The 18193-nt window shown below is 37.5% G+C and overlaps 1 pseudogene across 1 annotated transcript; it reads left to right on the plus strand.

The window, feature by feature from the left end:
- Positions 1-11239: 11239 nt before the first annotated feature.
- LOC143558056 (amino acid transporter AVT1I-like) lies at positions 11240-16366 on the plus strand (annotated as a pseudogene). Its single transcript, XR_013139663.1, has 3 exons — positions 11240-11396; positions 14885-15492; positions 15851-16366. The product of XR_013139663.1 is annotated as an amino acid transporter AVT1I-like (transcript).
- The last annotated feature ends 1827 nt before the right edge of the window (positions 16367-18193 follow it).

An 18193-nucleotide genomic window follows, 5' to 3' on the forward strand; every position in this document is an offset into this window, starting at 1 on the left:
GATTGTAAAAATCTCAGATAAACATATTCAAAAGTTGGTTGACACTTAATGTGATTCCTTAAGCTTGGTCAACACTTGTTCTTGTAAAGCTCTTGATGAAGTCGTGAAATTGGATGAGGTTTGAATTCCATAAGCTTGTTGATGATTTGATAAAAGTTACCAAAATACCCCTGGTATATATCTTCCGTAGAGAACAGCTTGGTCAAACGGTCAACGGTACCAAAAATCACAAAAGTTTCTTCAAAACTTTGAAATATTTCACAAACTCTGTTTCCTAGCACAAAGTGTGCTTGGGATCACTTTCCTAGCACAAAGTGTGCTTGGGAACACTTTCCTAGCACAAAGTGTACTCGGAATAACTTTCCTAGCACAAAGTGTACTCGGAGTAACTTTCCTGGCACAAAGTGTACTCGGAGTAACTTTCCTAGCACAAAGTGTACCCGGAAAGCAAAACACTAGTAATTTTTCAATTTTAGCACTAGCACAAAGTTTACCCGGAAGAACTTTCCTAGCACAAAGTGTACCCGGAAATCAAAACACCTGTGATTTTTCAATTTTCAACTAGCAAAAAGTGTGCTCGGAAGTACAAGTGTGCTCGGATTACATAGTAATCGGAAACAAAAATGTGCTCGGATTACTTAGTGTTTTTTCATTTTCCACCAAACATGCTCGGGAGCAAAAGTGTGCTCGGGAGCAAGGGTGTGCTCGACACAAACTTGAGTTTTCTCTTCACAAGCATAATTGTTCAAGACAAAACAAAGTATGCTCGAAAAAGAGTCTGCTCGAATAAATAACAAAGTGTGCTCGAGACTTAAAGAAGATAGTTTTCTTGAGAAGACAAAGGACATGCTCTGGGTTTCACAAAGTGTGCTCGAATTTGATGTGCTCGATATAAGATGTGCTCGAAATAACCTGTGCTTGAGCCAAACAAAGATGTGCTTGGGCAAAACACCTCCTATGCTCAAAGCAACACTTAGTCATTTTTTCATACTCAGGTCCAATCTTATTTGTTCATAGTGTGCTCGAGACATTAAAACTTCATTTCTGCGTCATCAGTCACTGATTTGCCCTTGCAGAACCTGCTCGAATATTCACATTGCATCTGCTGCAACAAACAATGATGAAATTGCCTTTAGTACCTGTTCATTCTTGACTTGTACATTCCCCTTATCAGTTTGTACCATCGGCAATATTTTTCAACAAACAACTACTCTTTGTGCAGCACTAGCACACAAAACCCTAATTTTTCAAATCCAAATCAAGTTTCGGCATCTGAAATAAATCATTGTAGCACCATCCAAGTCATCTCGAAATCAAAGAAACCTATCTTCATATCATAATCAACCTTTTCAGATCTAGAAATAATCAGATGAACAGTGTTGCCCCAAAACGAGCTAAATAACACTGTTACATCAGATCTGGACCGTTCTGACCAAATAAGCATGAAATTGATGTTAGATATCCAAACGAGTCATCAACCCAAACATCAATCCATATACTTTTCTTCGAATCATCAAATAATTTCAAAATCCCCAAAAATAATTTCAACGAACTTCATCATTTAACGTCCATGGTGGATTCAAAAGCGAAATGAATCAGTTCAGCTGTTAGTCTGAACGATTCGGTAACCCAGGCTCCGATACCAACTGACAGGTCCAAGCCCCGGTGCGGATGCGTGAAAATAATCATTATTAAACAACGGTGTGGAGCTCGGGTCTAGGGTTAGGATTGAATCTAACTCGTATTCACTCTTGAAAGATGTCTGGACGGATGAGGTGTATTGGGAGAGAGCCTGATTTGATTAACAATCAATAATATGATGAACAATTGTAATCCAAACACAAACAAGATAGAAATGGTAGTATGATAATATTAGTCGAATGATTCTCATAAAGATGAACCACTCATACATACATACATTCATACATACAATCGATTAAGAAATATCAGCCGCCACCAGGAGAGCTCATCCTGGAGGCTAAGACTCTCTCAAAGGGATAAAACTCTAAATCTCACACATACACAATACACACTCATACTAGACAAATGAATAAAAATATCTATTTATACTAGTCTAGCATGACACGGTACTCAACACGGACCTTCTTCACCTTTTTTGGGGCCAGTCATCCTCTTCTTCTTACCCAGTTCCTCCTCGGTATCGGCTTGGCTATCATCTGCCTCGCCAGATTTGGAGGAACGGTTTTTCCTGTTGCGTTCAAGATCTACCAAGGCACGCATAATAGCCGATGTATCAGAAGCATCATCAAAATGATGCACATCATGGGGTGATGATTCATTGCTTGATGATAATAACACAATCAGCCCATCTGGCGTTAAGGCGTTCAAAGGACGAGGGTTCAAAGAAAACGCACCTAACTGAAAAACCGCCTCTGACACCACGGGTTCAGGGCACAAGTCTTTTGGAAACAAAAAATGGTCCCTTGTTTTGTGCAGGATGGGAAGCGCGGTCGGGTCACGTGGGCGTTTTTGCATGCAGCCCACCGTTTTATCAAATAGTGCATTAAGCACTGATCCCTCACCTACAAACACCGCGTGAACAAACACTTACAGAAATGATTTAGATTGAGGATTACAAAACAATTAAGTAGATACTTACTCTCGTCCGCATTCTGAAAAAAAAAAGGCTCAAACTCAGGATACGGCCATAGGCGGCTCATACCAGCCCATACAAGGGCACCTTCAAAAATTGTCCACATTGGGGTTGGAGTTTAAGTAAGCGTGGTATACCAAGCTTTCTCCTCATGTCGTGCTAATTGCAAATCAGGGAACTTCTCGTTGAGCGGACGGCGAACCATGGTTATAGGAATCACCTTCTCTGAAATTCAGAAGAATTTTGTCCCCCACTCATACGCACTGCGGGGAGGTTAAGTACCAACTATTCCTATTGAAATAGTGGAACATTTGAACCAGCTACCCCGCACATTCATCTTATAAAAAACTGCAAATTTGTCCACATTAGGCACAATATTGTTGGCCCTACAAATGAATTTGAAGTGTTGAATCCGCATAAGGTCAAACGGATGAAGCTGTGGTTGGTGGATCCCATGGCCAGTGAGGACATTGCCCAGGAACTTGGTTATCCGAAACCTAATTTTTCCAGTCGTGAAATATTCCGCATATACGACCATCTTGCCTGGTGAAGGATTGTTGGCAGTAGATCCGGCAACAGGGTATTCCAGCACCCACTCTGGCTCTATGCCATATGTAGAAATGAGTTTCTCAAACTCGGACTGCTTCCAAATAATCTTGATAGATTCTACAGATGGCGAAGTTGAAGCCTTCTTATCACCGGCCATTATTTCAGAGGATAGTGGAAAATAGCGAGCAATGATGAATAATTGAGAGTAATTTCTGATTTGAGAGAAATAAAGAAGATGAATAAACAAAGGAGATAAAAGTTTCACAATGAACCCAAGCGCCCTGTTTATACCCATCTCAGTTAATGTGATAGGAAGGTGCCAGTAGAGAGAGAAAACGAAGGGTCCAATGCGAGGGTGACATGTCACGTAGGAAAACCAAAAAAGAGAAAAAGGAGGTACAGTAGGGTACAGTTGATAGTCGGCACTAATTTCACATCACCATGCGGCATCTACAGACCTGTCACATCCAACTTGTCATGCTTATCTTTACAAAATATAGAAAATATCTCTACAGGAACACGCAAAAGATTCAAAATCCCCATACAAATATCTTCTAAGTCCAAAATTTCACCCGCATAAAAACTTCACGCGGAAGAAACAATGGATTGGGGGGACTTATAGAGGTAGGGTAATAAAAATATCCAAATATCAATAAAGGATCATCCGAAGATCATTCAGGGCTTCCTCAAAAGTCAACCGTGAAATATTCCCATCACCCGCATAGCTGAAGTCAGAGGAAGATTAATGGAAAACTCCAGAGACTATTTGCGGGTTACTTAAGACTCCTTCGAATTCGCCCGCAAGACGTTCCCACCACACGCGTGATGACAGAAGAGTGATGTCCGCAAATCAGTTGTAACAAACTTCTATCTAGAAGATTTACGCGATGATTATTGCTTGGAGGGCACGTGATGTAAAAACCAATTAGGGAATGACATCTGGCAAAGTTGTTATAACCATGCAAATGGCCAGTTGTCTCGTCCTATCATATGCGGATACGTGTCCAGTTTGTTACAAAGAGCATCTTCTAAAAGAGGACAGCGGTACCAATAATATTCTCCCTAACCACCATATATAAATACCCTCTCCATCATCATGAGGTATGGATTCACTTCACATATTACGTCAATCACTTAAAGTACTTTCCCTCTCTAAGAATTGTATTTATTCTCACGCCGGAGGGTGGTTACGGGAAGACCTCCCCTCTTGTCCTTCCCGTAACGAGCTCACGGTGTTCCGTTTTGTAGGTTTTTGTCACCGAAATTGTTGAGCTTTGCTGGTATCATTGTGTTATTCATTATTTGACTCGTATTTTATGGAACCATCGGTCTTGCCAATCCAGGTTTAGACATGTGCTTCTTCATTGATTACTGAATGGATTCTAAAGATTAATAACGATTTGAGATTGATAAGGTATTTATGAAATATAATTTATTTAAATTTCTTATTTATTTATAAAGGTTATTTTCAATTAACAACGTAATAATAATAATAATAATAATAATTTATAACTATTTATATAAAAATACATTTGTTTATTAAATACTTGTACCAATAATTATATTAACATGTTAATTAATAAGATATATTTTAATTATGTATTTTAAATTAAAAACCTTATAATAATCTGTATTATTAAAATCTATATCAATTTTTAATATCTATTTTATATATATATGGTTTTAACAAAGATTGTTAGTACACGGTTTTGCGTCTCGAGTCTTTGTATTTAAAGTTAATGTATTTGTCAGTTAATTTATGTAATAAATTATTAAAGTATCAAGTTAGTTCGTTAAATGTAATGTCTAGTTCGCTAAGGATGTTTAGCGAACTAAGACTTATGGTATTATCCCTCCTGATTCGTTAAGGATGTTTAACGAATCAGGGGGTGATTCGTTAAGAGTATTTCGTTTTTAATGTATGTAATGAAGTGGACTCTAGTTCGTTAGGGAATGTTAACGAACTAGGTCCATCTTCTATTTATAGGTGAACACTGTTCACAGGTTAAAAAAAGTTTTGAGAGTTAATTATCTCTCAATCTTCATACTGATATTATTTACATACATACAACCAATACATATAGATATATAACGTATTAACTATAGATCAATGGCAATGATGAACTAGATCTGTATTTAAGTTAATTTATATACAACTCAGATCTGAGATCTGTGCTAGTAAGGGTTAAATGAGATCAAACAAGTGGTATCAGAGATTTCGGTGCTCTTTTGCTCTTGAATTTGATAGTTAATTCGTTATTATAGACGTTGAAATTGTTATTTTGTGTTAAGTTTATGTTCGGGTTGATTTTGAATCAAATTAAAGTTGATTTGGTTTGATTATGGAAGGATTGGATTAGTTTTGGGTTTGGTAAGGTAATTGTGAACTGTGGTTGACTGGAATTGAGGTTTTGATTGTGTTTGGATTGTGTTTGTATGGATCTGGAATTGACCGAGAACAGGGGATCGGTTTGTGGTTAAATTGGTTATGGCTATTGGTGAATTGGATTATGAGATGGATACGATGAGATTCGTGATCGGTTTACGAGTATTTTGGTGATTGATTTGTGCGATTTGGTTGAGAATTAAGTGTGTATTACAAATCTGGGTTTCTGGGTTAGTGTTCTTCATTTCCAGATTTCTGGAAATCTTCTTTGAAGATTTGAATATTTGAATACATAGTTGATTTGTTATGAATTTTGATTCGTTAACATATTTAACCAATTCGTTATAAATTTTGGTTGATTGGTTAACCAGTTCTCTATACAATCTAATTCATGATTACTAATTCATGTGACATGTGTTAAACTTCGGAAACTGTGTTATACCCGTGGCGTTCGGTGTCAGATTTGGTTATAAACCGTTTTAACAACCTGATTCGCTATAAGTTGATTCGTTATCAACTGTAGCTTGTTCTATATCTAATTCGCTACGGCGGAGTGTGGCAGAGAACAGCAGCGGCAGCAGATCTCCGGAATCTGGCTCAGCGGAAAAACGCGATTCGCCGGAATCGCTTGAAAACCCCCGGAAAAGGTTCGCCGGAATTGCGGGCTGGCCTGAGTGAGTTTATAGACGGCCGGAGAAAGGCAGGGAGCAGCACCAGTAGTTAAACGAAGGACTATGGTGGTGGTATGCAACTGAGTAGCCGGAGAGGATGATATGGACGAAAATCCTGTGGCCGGAATTGGTCGCCGGAAAAGCGACTGCTGGAATTCGGCGCCGGATTTATGGTAGCAGCTAGGGTTTTGTGTTTCTAAAGGTTATCTTTAATAATAACATCTTATACTATATATAGTATTATTAGTAGGGTTTAATCAAGTTAAACCAATTGGGCTTGAGTCCAATTAACAAAACAAAGCCTTGTCCGTCATCCTGTCCATCTAATTGATTGTGTCGGGCCCAATTAACATTTAAGTGGGTTTATATTTCGTCACCCCCGGTGTAACTCATACTGGGTCACATTCGGGTCGGTCCGCGTTGACTTGACCCGAACCGACCATTAAATCCAACAGTCTCCCACTTGGACGGATTTGGGTCAAGTATCACAACGCTAACAGCTAGAGGCGTTCTAGCTACACATAGCTGTCCCCAACCAAATATGACATTTTTAAATCCATAACCAAAGTATCTTGGAATACCTTATTGCAAGATAATGAATTTATAGCAATCGTTGTCATCTATCCTTTCTGTATAAGACATTAATTAAACAATGAGGACATGGATCAAGTCAATCTCATATGGTGTTCAATTATTGTAGTTCTCGATATAGAGTAAAAGTGGTCCAATCAAACACGCAGTAAGTTTGGGTGAGGCCTCACACTTTACCAGTTTGAATCAACGAGGGCGCCAGTATGTCTAACTGTTACATTTTAATGTAAGAGTACAGAATCCCATCTTGACTACATACAACTCCCACTGAACTCCAGAACATTCCCAATCAATGCCTTTATGGCTGGCAGTTACGCAACCGCGGTTGACATGATCAAATAATATTCCTCAGTAAACGAAAGTTCTAATATGTATCTCAGGTCTTAGGATACTAAATGAGCATACTATTATCAAAACATTTTATGATCAAGATCCATGAAGATGATTTGATGCGAGTTACATCCAACGTCATTCATAATGAGGTATGTGAGTTTGGAAGTCAACTACTTGAGTCCAAAGTCATAATAGTCTTAATTCAGAATCGTTCCCACGAGTCTGACCGACTACGGATAATTTAGAATACAATATTCATGGATTAAACGTATTAAAATGAACACAGTTATATTATTCAACGTTTGCATTTAACCATTAAATCAAAATTGAACAGGGAAGTACAACTGATTAAACGTTCATACATCCAAATTCTAAATCAAAATAAATCACTAGCAAGTCTAAGCCCGATAGCATCTCTATGCTGATCATGCTTATCCTGAGTCATCGGCTTAGTGAACGGGTCAGCTAGATTTTGATCTGTGTCTACTTTGCTTATCACGATGTCACCTCGTTCCAATATTTCCCGAATAAGATGGAACTTCCTTAGAATGTGCTTGGTTCTGTGATGAGACCTTGGCTCTTTGGCTTGAGCAATAGCACATGTGTTATCACAGAATATCTCGATTGGTTTGTGAATACTCGGAACCACATCGAGATCGGTGATGAACTTCTTCATCCAAGAAGTCTCATTAGCAGCATCTGATGCAGCTATATATTCGGATTCGATGGTAGAATCCGCCACTACACTCTGCTTTGAGCTCTTCCAATAAATAGCTCCTCCATTGAGAGTGAAAACGAAACCTGACTGTGAGCGAGAATCATCTCGGTCAGTCTGGAAGCTAGCATCAGTGTAACACTTTACAGTGAGCTCTTCTTCCACTCCCCCAAACACCAAGAACATGTCTTTGGTCCTATTCAAGTACCTTAGAATGTTCTTCACAGCAGTCCAATGGGCAATGCCAGGACTCTGTTGAAAACGACTGGTCATGCTCAAGGCATACGAGAAGTCAGGTCTAGTACACAACATAGCATACATGACAGAGCCAACCGCAGAAGCATATGGAATTTCTTGCATACGTTTAGATTCAATGTCCGTTGCCGGAGATTGCGATTTTCTCAACACGATTCCCTTAGTCATTGGAACAGCTCCTTTCTTGGAGTTTTCCATTGAGAAGCGTGTCATTACTTTGTCTATGTAAGTACTTTGACTTAGCCCTAGAATCCACTTAGATCTATCTCTATAGATCTTTATTCCCAGAATATATGCGGCTTCTCCAAGATCTTTCATTGCAAAACAAGATTCCAACCATTGCTTAACTTCTTTAAGCATAAGAATGTTGTTTCCAATGATCAGTATGTCATCCACATACAAGATGAGGAATGATATAGTGCTCCCACTAGCCTTTCTGTAAACACAAGGTTCATCTTCATTTTTGACAAAACCAAACTCTTTGATTTTCTCGTCAAAGTGAAGATTCCAGCTTCGAGATGCCTGCTTAAGTCCATAACTGGACTTGTTCAATTTGCAAACCCTATTAGGATATTTTGGATCGGCAAAACCTTCAGGCTGAACCATATAGACATCTTCAGAAAGATGTCCATTAAGGAAAGCGGTTTTGACATCCATTTGCCATATCTCATAGTCATACCTAATAGATTTGGTCATAGCAACGGGCGAAAAAGTTTCATCATAGTCAACACCTTGAGTTTGAGTGAAAACTTTCGCGACTAGCCGTGCCTTGTAGGGTTGCACATTTCCATGCATGTCGGTTTTTCTCTTGAAAATCCATTTGCTCCCTACTGCCCGACTATCGGGGGGTAGCTCAACCAAGTTCCAAACTTGGTTATCATGCATGGATTGCATCTCGGCGTTCATGGCATCTTGCCATTTCTTGGATTCCGGATCCAAGATAGCAGATTTGTAGTTAGTAGGCTCGTCGCCAGACTCGGCTACTAATAAGACTTTGGGACCATCTAGATGCCATAAGTATCTAGAATTTAGTACAGGAGTCCTACTACTTCTGCGAACGCTTGTGTTCACGTCTGATGTATCAGCAACAACAACTTGTTGATCAGACTCTCCAACTTCCTCAGCGGTTGGTTGTGGTTCTTGAATTTCTTCAAGATCAACAATGTTATCTCCAGTTCCTCGATTGAGAAATTTCTTCTCAAGGAAGTGGCCTTTTCTCCTGACAGAAATCGTATTTGTATCAGGATGAAAGAAGTAATAACCGCTTTTGTAATAGTATCCGACGAAAATAACTTTTTCGCCGCGGGGATAAAGTTTGTCATCAAACTCACTTGTGATATAAGCATCACATCCCTATACTCTAAGATAAGACAATTTGGGCTTCTTTCCCTTATGCCATATCTCATATGGAGTTTTGTCTATCTTCTTAGTTGGAGCTAGATTGACAATGCGGACGGCGGTCATAAGGGCGTAACCCCAAAAGGAGTGAGACAAGTTAGTTCTACACATCATCGATCGAACCATGTTTAGCAAAGTTCGATTTCTCCTCTCGCTCACGCCATTAAGTTGGGGTGTGCCAGGTGGAGTGAGCTGTGAAACAATTCCATGCTCTTTGAGATGAGTGATGAACTCTGTGCTGAGATACTCTCCACCTCGATCTGATCGAAGTATCTTAATGGTTTTATCAAGTTGTTTTTCCACTTCGCTTTGAAACTCTTTAAACTTTTCAAAAGTTTCGTGCTTGTGTTTCATAAGACACACATAAGCGTATCGACTATAATCGTCGATAAAAGAAACGAAGTATCTTTCATGGTTTCTAGTCATGGTTCTGAAAGGTCCACATACATCAGTATGTATGAGTCCTAACAGATCACTTGCTCGTTCACTTTTATTAGTGAAGGAGTCTTTGGCGAGTTTGCCAGCTAAGCAAGATTCACAATCGTCAAAAGAGTCTGGTCCTGTGGATTCAATAATCCCTTCGGATTGGAGTCTTTTAACTCTTGCCTTGCTTATGTGGCCAAGTCGGCAATGCCATAGAAAAGTATCATTGAAGCTAGTCTTGATACGTTTTGAAAGATGATATACGTTATTGTCAGGTTGAACATCAATCTCATAAATACCATTTCGAGGTTTAGCCTCAAAATAAAAGATATCATTCAAGTAAGCAGAAATAGCCATGCCATTAAGAACATACTTAAATTCTTGTTCAAACAACAACGAAACTGAAATGATGTTTCTGGTCAAGCCAGGAGCATACAGACAATTATTCAAAGGAAAAACTTGGCCAGATGGACAAGTAAAATGAAATACTCCAGTTGCCAGAACTGGTACTCTCTTCCCATCGCCAACGATGAGTTAACGAGGGGTTAACGAAACGCGCTAGAAAAGACAGAATCAAGATCCAACTACTCCGGCAACTTAGCGGCGGCGGCGGCTGACAGCGGCTGAAGACGGCGGCTGTGCAGCAGACGGCGGCGGCGGACGGCAGAGTGTGGCAGAGAACAGCAGCGTCAGCTTGTAGCAGCAGCAGATCTCGGGAATCTGGCTCACCGAAAAAACGCGATTCGCCGGAATCGCTTGAAAACCGCCGGAAAAGGTTCGCCGGAATTGCGGGCTGGCCGGAGTGAGTTTATAGACAGCCGGAGAAAGGCAGGGAGCAGCACCAGTAGTTAAACGAGGGACTATGGTGGTGGTATGCAACTGAGTAGCCGGATAGGATGATATGGACGAAATTCCGGTGGCCGGAATTGGTCGCCAGAAAAGCGACTGCCGGAATTCGGCGCCGGATTTATGGTAGCAGCTAGGGTTTTGTGTTTGTAAAGGTTATCTTTAATAATAACATCTTATACTATATATGGTATTATTAGTAGGGTTTAATCAAGTTAAACCAATTGGGCTTGAGCCCAATTAACAAAACAAAGCCTTGTCCATCTAATTGATTGTGTCGGGCCCAATTAACATTTAAGTGGGTTTATATTTCGTCACCCCGGTGTAACTCATACCGGGTAACATTCGGGTCGGTCAGCGTTGACTTGGCCCGAACCAACCATTAAATCCAACATACCTTCCAACTCTCTGCAAACCACTACAAAAAAATCAGCTCTAATTTTTATATTTGAAATTAGATGGAGGGAAAAAAACTGGAAGATTACTCGGTTACAGTACCTCTACTCCACGAAAACAGAACCAAGGTGGCCGAGGAGCACGTACCCACAACAACTGTCACTACCGGCACTTCCTCCTTCTTCAACACATGTTTCAATGGTCTCAATGCTCTATCAGGTTACTATTAATCTAATCTTCCTTTTGTATTGATTGTTAGAGTGATTTATTAGCTAGGTTGAGTGATATTATTGACCACACCTATTGGAGGCCAAACAGCCACATGAAAGTGCTTCAAGCACAAACAAACAAACAAACTGGCAAATTGGCTATGGACACTTATTTATTTATTTATTAATAACTTAAACCCAATTTACACAGTATATACTTACTAATTAATCTCTTTATCTTTTTCTTTCTTCTTTAACCTTTCACATGTGAATCAGTTCATTTCCTATCTCTTATCATCCAATTGAAATTACGTACGCAAAGAGTTCCAACTCCACGGTGGAATTTAAAATTCCAATGTTGGCTTTTGCCTGAGTTCTCTACTTGTACAAACACATCCATAAAATCTGCACTAATGATTACTAAATTGTAAAATTAAATTAATACTAAAAGGCAATTAAACTATACGGCAATTTCTTAATTTGGTACGCCTTATAGTATAGTTCAATGATCATTTATTTAAATGGTTTGTATATTACAACAAGGTCGTTGCGTTGTTCGGACCTCCCCACTCCAACATTAGTCTAACCGACCATAGTTTGTCGATTAAAGGCAACTAACTATTCTAAGCTCACGCTTTTCAGATCTTAGCGTGCGGGTTGCAGTGATAAAAGTATCGATTATAATCAAACACACATGCCATTAGGAATGTTTAATCAGGTGATTCTATGACGGTTTAAATTCATAGACCAAACATAATTGATTTTCTTTTCTTTTTTTAACAAATAGTAAAAACTTATTAGGTTTAATTACTTGAACTTATTAAAATTGTTAACAAAAGTGACCAATTTATCAAGAAACTAATATGTTTTTCGACAAAGATATCGGATTTTAGACCAAGAAAAAGCAAAAACAAACCATTCAAAAATCATATCTTATTATCGTTTCACAAAAGTGTTTGCTTCAAACCAAAAATATAAACCTAATGGTCGAAATTAAAATTGAGTTAGCTGGACATACATAATAACTAAATCAACTAAACCGTTAATATAAAACTAAACCAACAAATACAAAACTTATGAAAGCTCCTAGAAAGAAAACAAAATGTTAAAAGAGAAGTAGTTTTTGAACTCGTGTGATGAACAGGTAGATGCACTTTGCAACCTTGTCATTGGCAGACCTATTCATAAGTGAAAGGGTTTGTCGTCTCTGTAAAAAAAATTAATGTTAATACACTGCAAAATTTTCTACCGACCTTTGTAAAAGTTTTGACACCGGCTCCTGCTGAATTTTAATACGAACCCCGTGAAAGTTTGAGACTGGCCCAAATAAAAAATAAAAATGAAAATTTTACATTTATAATTATATAAATATTATATAAACAATTTTTCCTATTAAATTTGATTTTAATACCAATCTTTAATTCCAACGGTCTAATACCCAACCCAATTTTTAAACCCAAAACCCTACCCAATTGTTAGCCCAAAACACAATTCAATTCTATTTTGTTTGATTTTTGAAGCGGTAAACCCCACAACTCACCTTTGACCCTTCAATCATTCACGTTTATTCCAAAAATATTATGATTAGTCTAGATGTACCCATACGATTTCAATGAAAGTGATAAAAGAAGACTCTCAGTTGAAATCGCAACATACATCGATAATTTGAAAAGAGACAAACGATTTAAACACTTGAATGGTTAAACTGGACCAATAAAAAGTATATACCGATTTGGCCCGTCCCGAACAGCCGAACCAAATCGAAATTGTTTTATATATAAATGAGTTCGATTCAAAAAATTTCCGACCTTTGTGAAAATATTTTCCAGGGTCCGCCACTAAACATTGTTTTCAAGTATAAAACACCTGCACTCGTGACATCTCGCATCCACCATGCGAGTAGCGAGATGATCCTCCATCCAAATGCCTTTCCATCTCATCTAAAATTATACTGCCATCGAAATCTACTGCGGAGCCCTTTGAAGTTTTGTGGGCTGAAATCTATCAAACTATTATTCTTTTCAATACTTCTCGATCCATGCTTATTCAACAACCCAAAAGATTGGGTTTCCCGTCCGGCATATAAATCTTTATTGAGCCCATAAAAATAGTCAAACACCAATTAGCTAAAATTTAATTAGAATCATTTTTAAATCACTCCATAGAACAACAAATTGCATAATATTTTATTTTAGCAACTCTAATCTTTCGCTTGTTTTTTTTCAATATAAGTCGTCGTTTTCGCAAACGCTCTGTACCTACAAAACACTAAAATAGTTCAAAATGGACTCCTCGAATTACAAAGATTTTTTTTTATGTTTGTATCAAATTTCAGCGACTGTCCTTTATATTTAAAATTAAATAGTTTGTTAAATATTGCATAAGGTCAAATTGGTCCTTTTACTTATTAAAAGCCAAAAAATATTTAAAACTAAAAAATATATCAATATAAACAACCCTTTTACTCAATCCGAAAACCGTCATCGCCGGAATCAGACACAACCGCTGCTTCTTACTTTCCATTGGCCGGATATCGTCGGTCTTGGAGGCAAAACCCCAGCCGTACAACCACCCCCCATCTCTCGCCATTGTCTGTCGTGATGGTCGCATCATTGGAAAACACAACCACATGACCTGATTCAGTGTAGATCTGGACCTGCTAGGTATGATCTGCTTGTTCCTTACCACCGTTGTTGATGCTGCCGGAAAACACACGAACCAGATGCGATGGTGATGGTTAGAGTTTGGTGGCCGGTGTTCTGTTCTGTGTTCAAAATCAAAGATGAAGATGAAGTGCATATATTTTGATTTTTAGATTTATTATATTTTTATTTATCTTTAATTTATTTTAATATAATAACGCAATTTAACTGATAAAATTTAACTGAAAAATCTAACACTCCTTAGTAGGAAGGGCACACCAATACATGTACCATTTCTAAACATTAAATACTAAACTTGTTAATTTTAAAAAATAAATGACAATCTGTTACAAACATTATGTGTTACACAAAATAAACAAATATGCATAATGCATTATATGCAATAGTATAAATGTGTTACCAAACGTGTCTAAACTTACAACTAAACTAACATACCGAGACAACGCCAGGGCCCAGGAGGCATTTTTTAAAAGAAGCCCTTTTTGGTATTATTTTGGATTCCAAATAACTATGATATTTATGATCAGGAAAAGTTTTGTTGAGGTATGCGTAAATGAATGGCTCCATCAAGCAAAACTGCAAGTAAAATATATTTCTAAATTTGGATGACTATATATATGCAGCCAACCTGCAACTCAAATTTTTCTTTTTTACTACTACCACCCTGAAGTTTCGTGCTTATGACGCAGTATCTCGTGCATATATTTGTAAAGTACCTAAATTTAAGAGCATAAGGTAATTAGGAGGATGCATTAAAACAATGTTTATATTGAGGCTCCCTTTAAGATGACTTGAAGAATCTTAGAAATATACTATTAACGTTTTTTTTCCTTAGGTGTTGGGATTTTATCAGTACCATATGCATTAGCATAAGGAGGGTGGTTGAGCTTGCTACTGCTTTTTATAATTGCCATCTCAACTTTCTACACAGGGGTACTTATTAAAAGATGTATGGATACTGATCCCACAATAAGAAGTTATCCAGACATTGGAGACCGAGCGTTTGGTAAAACATGAAGGATCATAGTATCAGTCACCATGAACATAGAACTTTATTTAGTTGCTACAGGTTTCTTGATCCTAAAAGGTGACAATCTAAGCAACTTATTACCAGAATTCGACATTGATCTTTATGGGATTCATCTGGGTAGCAATAAAAGCTTTGTTATTATTGTTGCTGCTATCATACTCCCCACGATTTGGTTGAATAATATGAGAATTCTTTCATATATATCGGCAAGTGGTGTCCTAGCGTCTTTGATCATCTTAGGCTCAATCTCGTGGGTTGGTGAGTTTGATGGTGTCGGGTTTCACGAAAAGGGTACAATCATAAATTGGAACGGGATGCCTTCTGCTATTAGTTTGTACGCTTTCTGCTATTGTGCTCATCCAGTTTTCCCTACTTTGTATACTTCTATGAGAAATCAGCATCAATTCTCAAAGGTACTAAGAATCATATAATTTCTTACGGATTTGTGAACCTAAATATTTAGGTTCAAATATAATAAATTAAATAATTCCCCTCTTCTCTCTATTTTCCTTTTTTATATATTCTATTTTGTATATTGCGGTTATCCATACTTTAGACGTTTACTAGCTCCGTTGTTGTTTCTTGCATTCTTATGCATTAGAATTGATTTTTAACATTAGAATTGATTTTTAAGTTTGGTAGTTTTTGCGTTTAGAGATAAAATGTTTTGTCTACTTATTTGTAAATACAATATAATTGTCCTAGATTTGACCTTACTATAACTTTTTATGATGAGTTCTAAAATGCATTATTATGGGTTCTAAAATGCAGGTGTTGCTGGTGTGTTTCGTCTTCTGCACAATTACTTACTCGTCAATGGCAATTGTTGGTTACCTCATGTTTGGTTCACAAGTAGCTTCGCAGATTACCTTAGACCTCCCTACCGACAAAATAAGCTCAAAAGTGGCTATATGCACCACCCTGGTTAACCCATTAACTAAATATGCACTCATGGTGACCCCAGTTGTCCATACAATTGAAGAAAAATTTCTATCTTTTTACCCCACTAAAAAGTTTATCATCTTGACGAGAACAACATTTGTAATAAGCACAGTAGTTGTGGCCCTGGCACTTCCTTTCTTCGGATATTTGATGTCACTTGTGGGAGCGTTTTTAAGTATCACAGTATCGCTCATATTGCCATCTTTGTGTTACTTAAAGATCTCGGGTAGTTACAGGAGATTTGGACTTGAGTTGGTGTTTATTGGATTTACTGTGTTCATCGGGATTGTTGTTGCAATTTTAGGTACCTACACGTCATTGGTTGACATAGCAAGGAATATATAAACTAGCAATTATTCTTTATGAAATTGAAGAACACATTAGCTGATTAAGACTATTTAAAGTTAGAATTTGGTTTCAGGTTTGTATGCAGGGTGTATGCCATGCATGCCATTCTTTACTATATTGTAATAATGATTGCTATGGATTTGTAGGGAAATAGTTAACAGAAATAAAAATTATGTGTGGTTCAATATCGGAAACTTGTGAGAATAAACAATCATTAAAATTCGAATTGACTTTTAAATCCCTTTTAAATCGTATGGGTTTTTGTAGATATCAATTATGTTTATGATGCTCGGGTTAAAGATTATTTATTATGTAAATGTTTTAAAACATTTAGTTATATAAATTTAAAACCTATGTTCTCACCAATCTTGTATTGGACCCTATGGTTTGGGCCACTGGCCACTATCAGGCCAACTATATGCTTATCGATCGTTTAAGGGTCTTATATACGCAAATTGGTAAAACGTAGTAATGTTCTACATGCGCCGTATCAATCCCCATGTATAGACGGAGTCTGACATGAACAAATGTGTCGCTTTGTTGTTTTGGCTACGTATGGTTAGTTCGGTGTTGAAGACAAACGACCTACAATGGTATTAGAGCAAGGCACGAACCATTGGAGATTGGATTAAACTTTAGTTCAAGCTTGTTTGAAGATGTAACAGTGGATTCTAGAAGAGAAAATACCAGCAGATCACAACTGAATACACCGGAGTACAGTCACGTTATCTTGCAAATTTGGAGCTTGGTGTTAGATTAAATTGCCGGAAAATGTGTTTTGAAAACCTAATTATTTGAAGAAAATGGGAGGGAGAAAAATCAAAAACAAAGGAAGATGTTTCAAGATTAGAACACACACTAGTACAGAAAAGTGGCCTTTTTATCACGGTTATATTGAGTTTTTATAACGCTCATAAAACTGGTTTAATTACTGTGTTGCAAAAGATATGATCTATTATTTAACACGGTTAACATACTAGTATAAAAACTGTCAAGATATTCACTATTTATATTGAGTCCTAACCGGTGTTTACTAAATATATACAAGGACCCTTTAGCCGGTGTTTACTATACATCGGGTCATTAACCGATGTATTACTATGATTTAAAAACATACTTTTCACTAACCGGTGTTTGTAATATTGGTTCGTTTATTTCTTAATAACGCATTATAATATACATATAACATAATGCAAACACTAGAAACCTAAGGTGGGTCTGTGGACTCACACTTATAATACCCAATAATAATATAGTCCAATAGATCGGGGTTTGCAACAATGGTGGCTATTGAGGTGAGCGTTTGTGTATTAAGACAGCGACAGTGGCTACTGACACACCAACGACTGGATGTTGCTTTTACTCTGATATCAGATTGAGTAGACAAATGTTTGTGTTAAAATGCAATCAATTTGATTTGGGTTAAATCAAAACAATTGGCGGGAAATGAAAATTTGGCGTCAGTCTAAAAAGTTTTTAGCACAATTTAATTAGAAACCGATGTACAAAATTGATATTAGACAATCGTTGAAACATTTTATAGGAGACTGAATTGCATGGGATTGTGAACGTAGTGTGTTACACCCCCAGGCCGAAGGCAGAAATGCCGGGGGCGCGTAGATTGAAATTATGCACATGGTATTAAATGTAAAAACTTTTATTAAAATAAACCAATACATTGTTTAAACTAAAAATAATTCAAATAACAACCAAGACATAACACTTTATTTATTTAAACTTCTAGGTCTGACACATCCCCTAAGTGATACTTCATGAATCTTCATAACATAATCTCCATCACCTGAAAAACATACGAGAGTGTCA

The sequence above is a fragment of the Bidens hawaiensis genome, unplaced genomic scaffold (assembly GCF_021521415.1).
Source record: "Bidens hawaiensis isolate Kalapana, Puna unplaced genomic scaffold, B.hawaiensis_p1.1 tig00019318_1, whole genome shotgun sequence".
In the NCBI taxonomy this organism is placed as follows: domain Eukaryota; kingdom Viridiplantae; phylum Streptophyta; class Magnoliopsida; order Asterales; family Asteraceae; genus Bidens; species Bidens hawaiensis.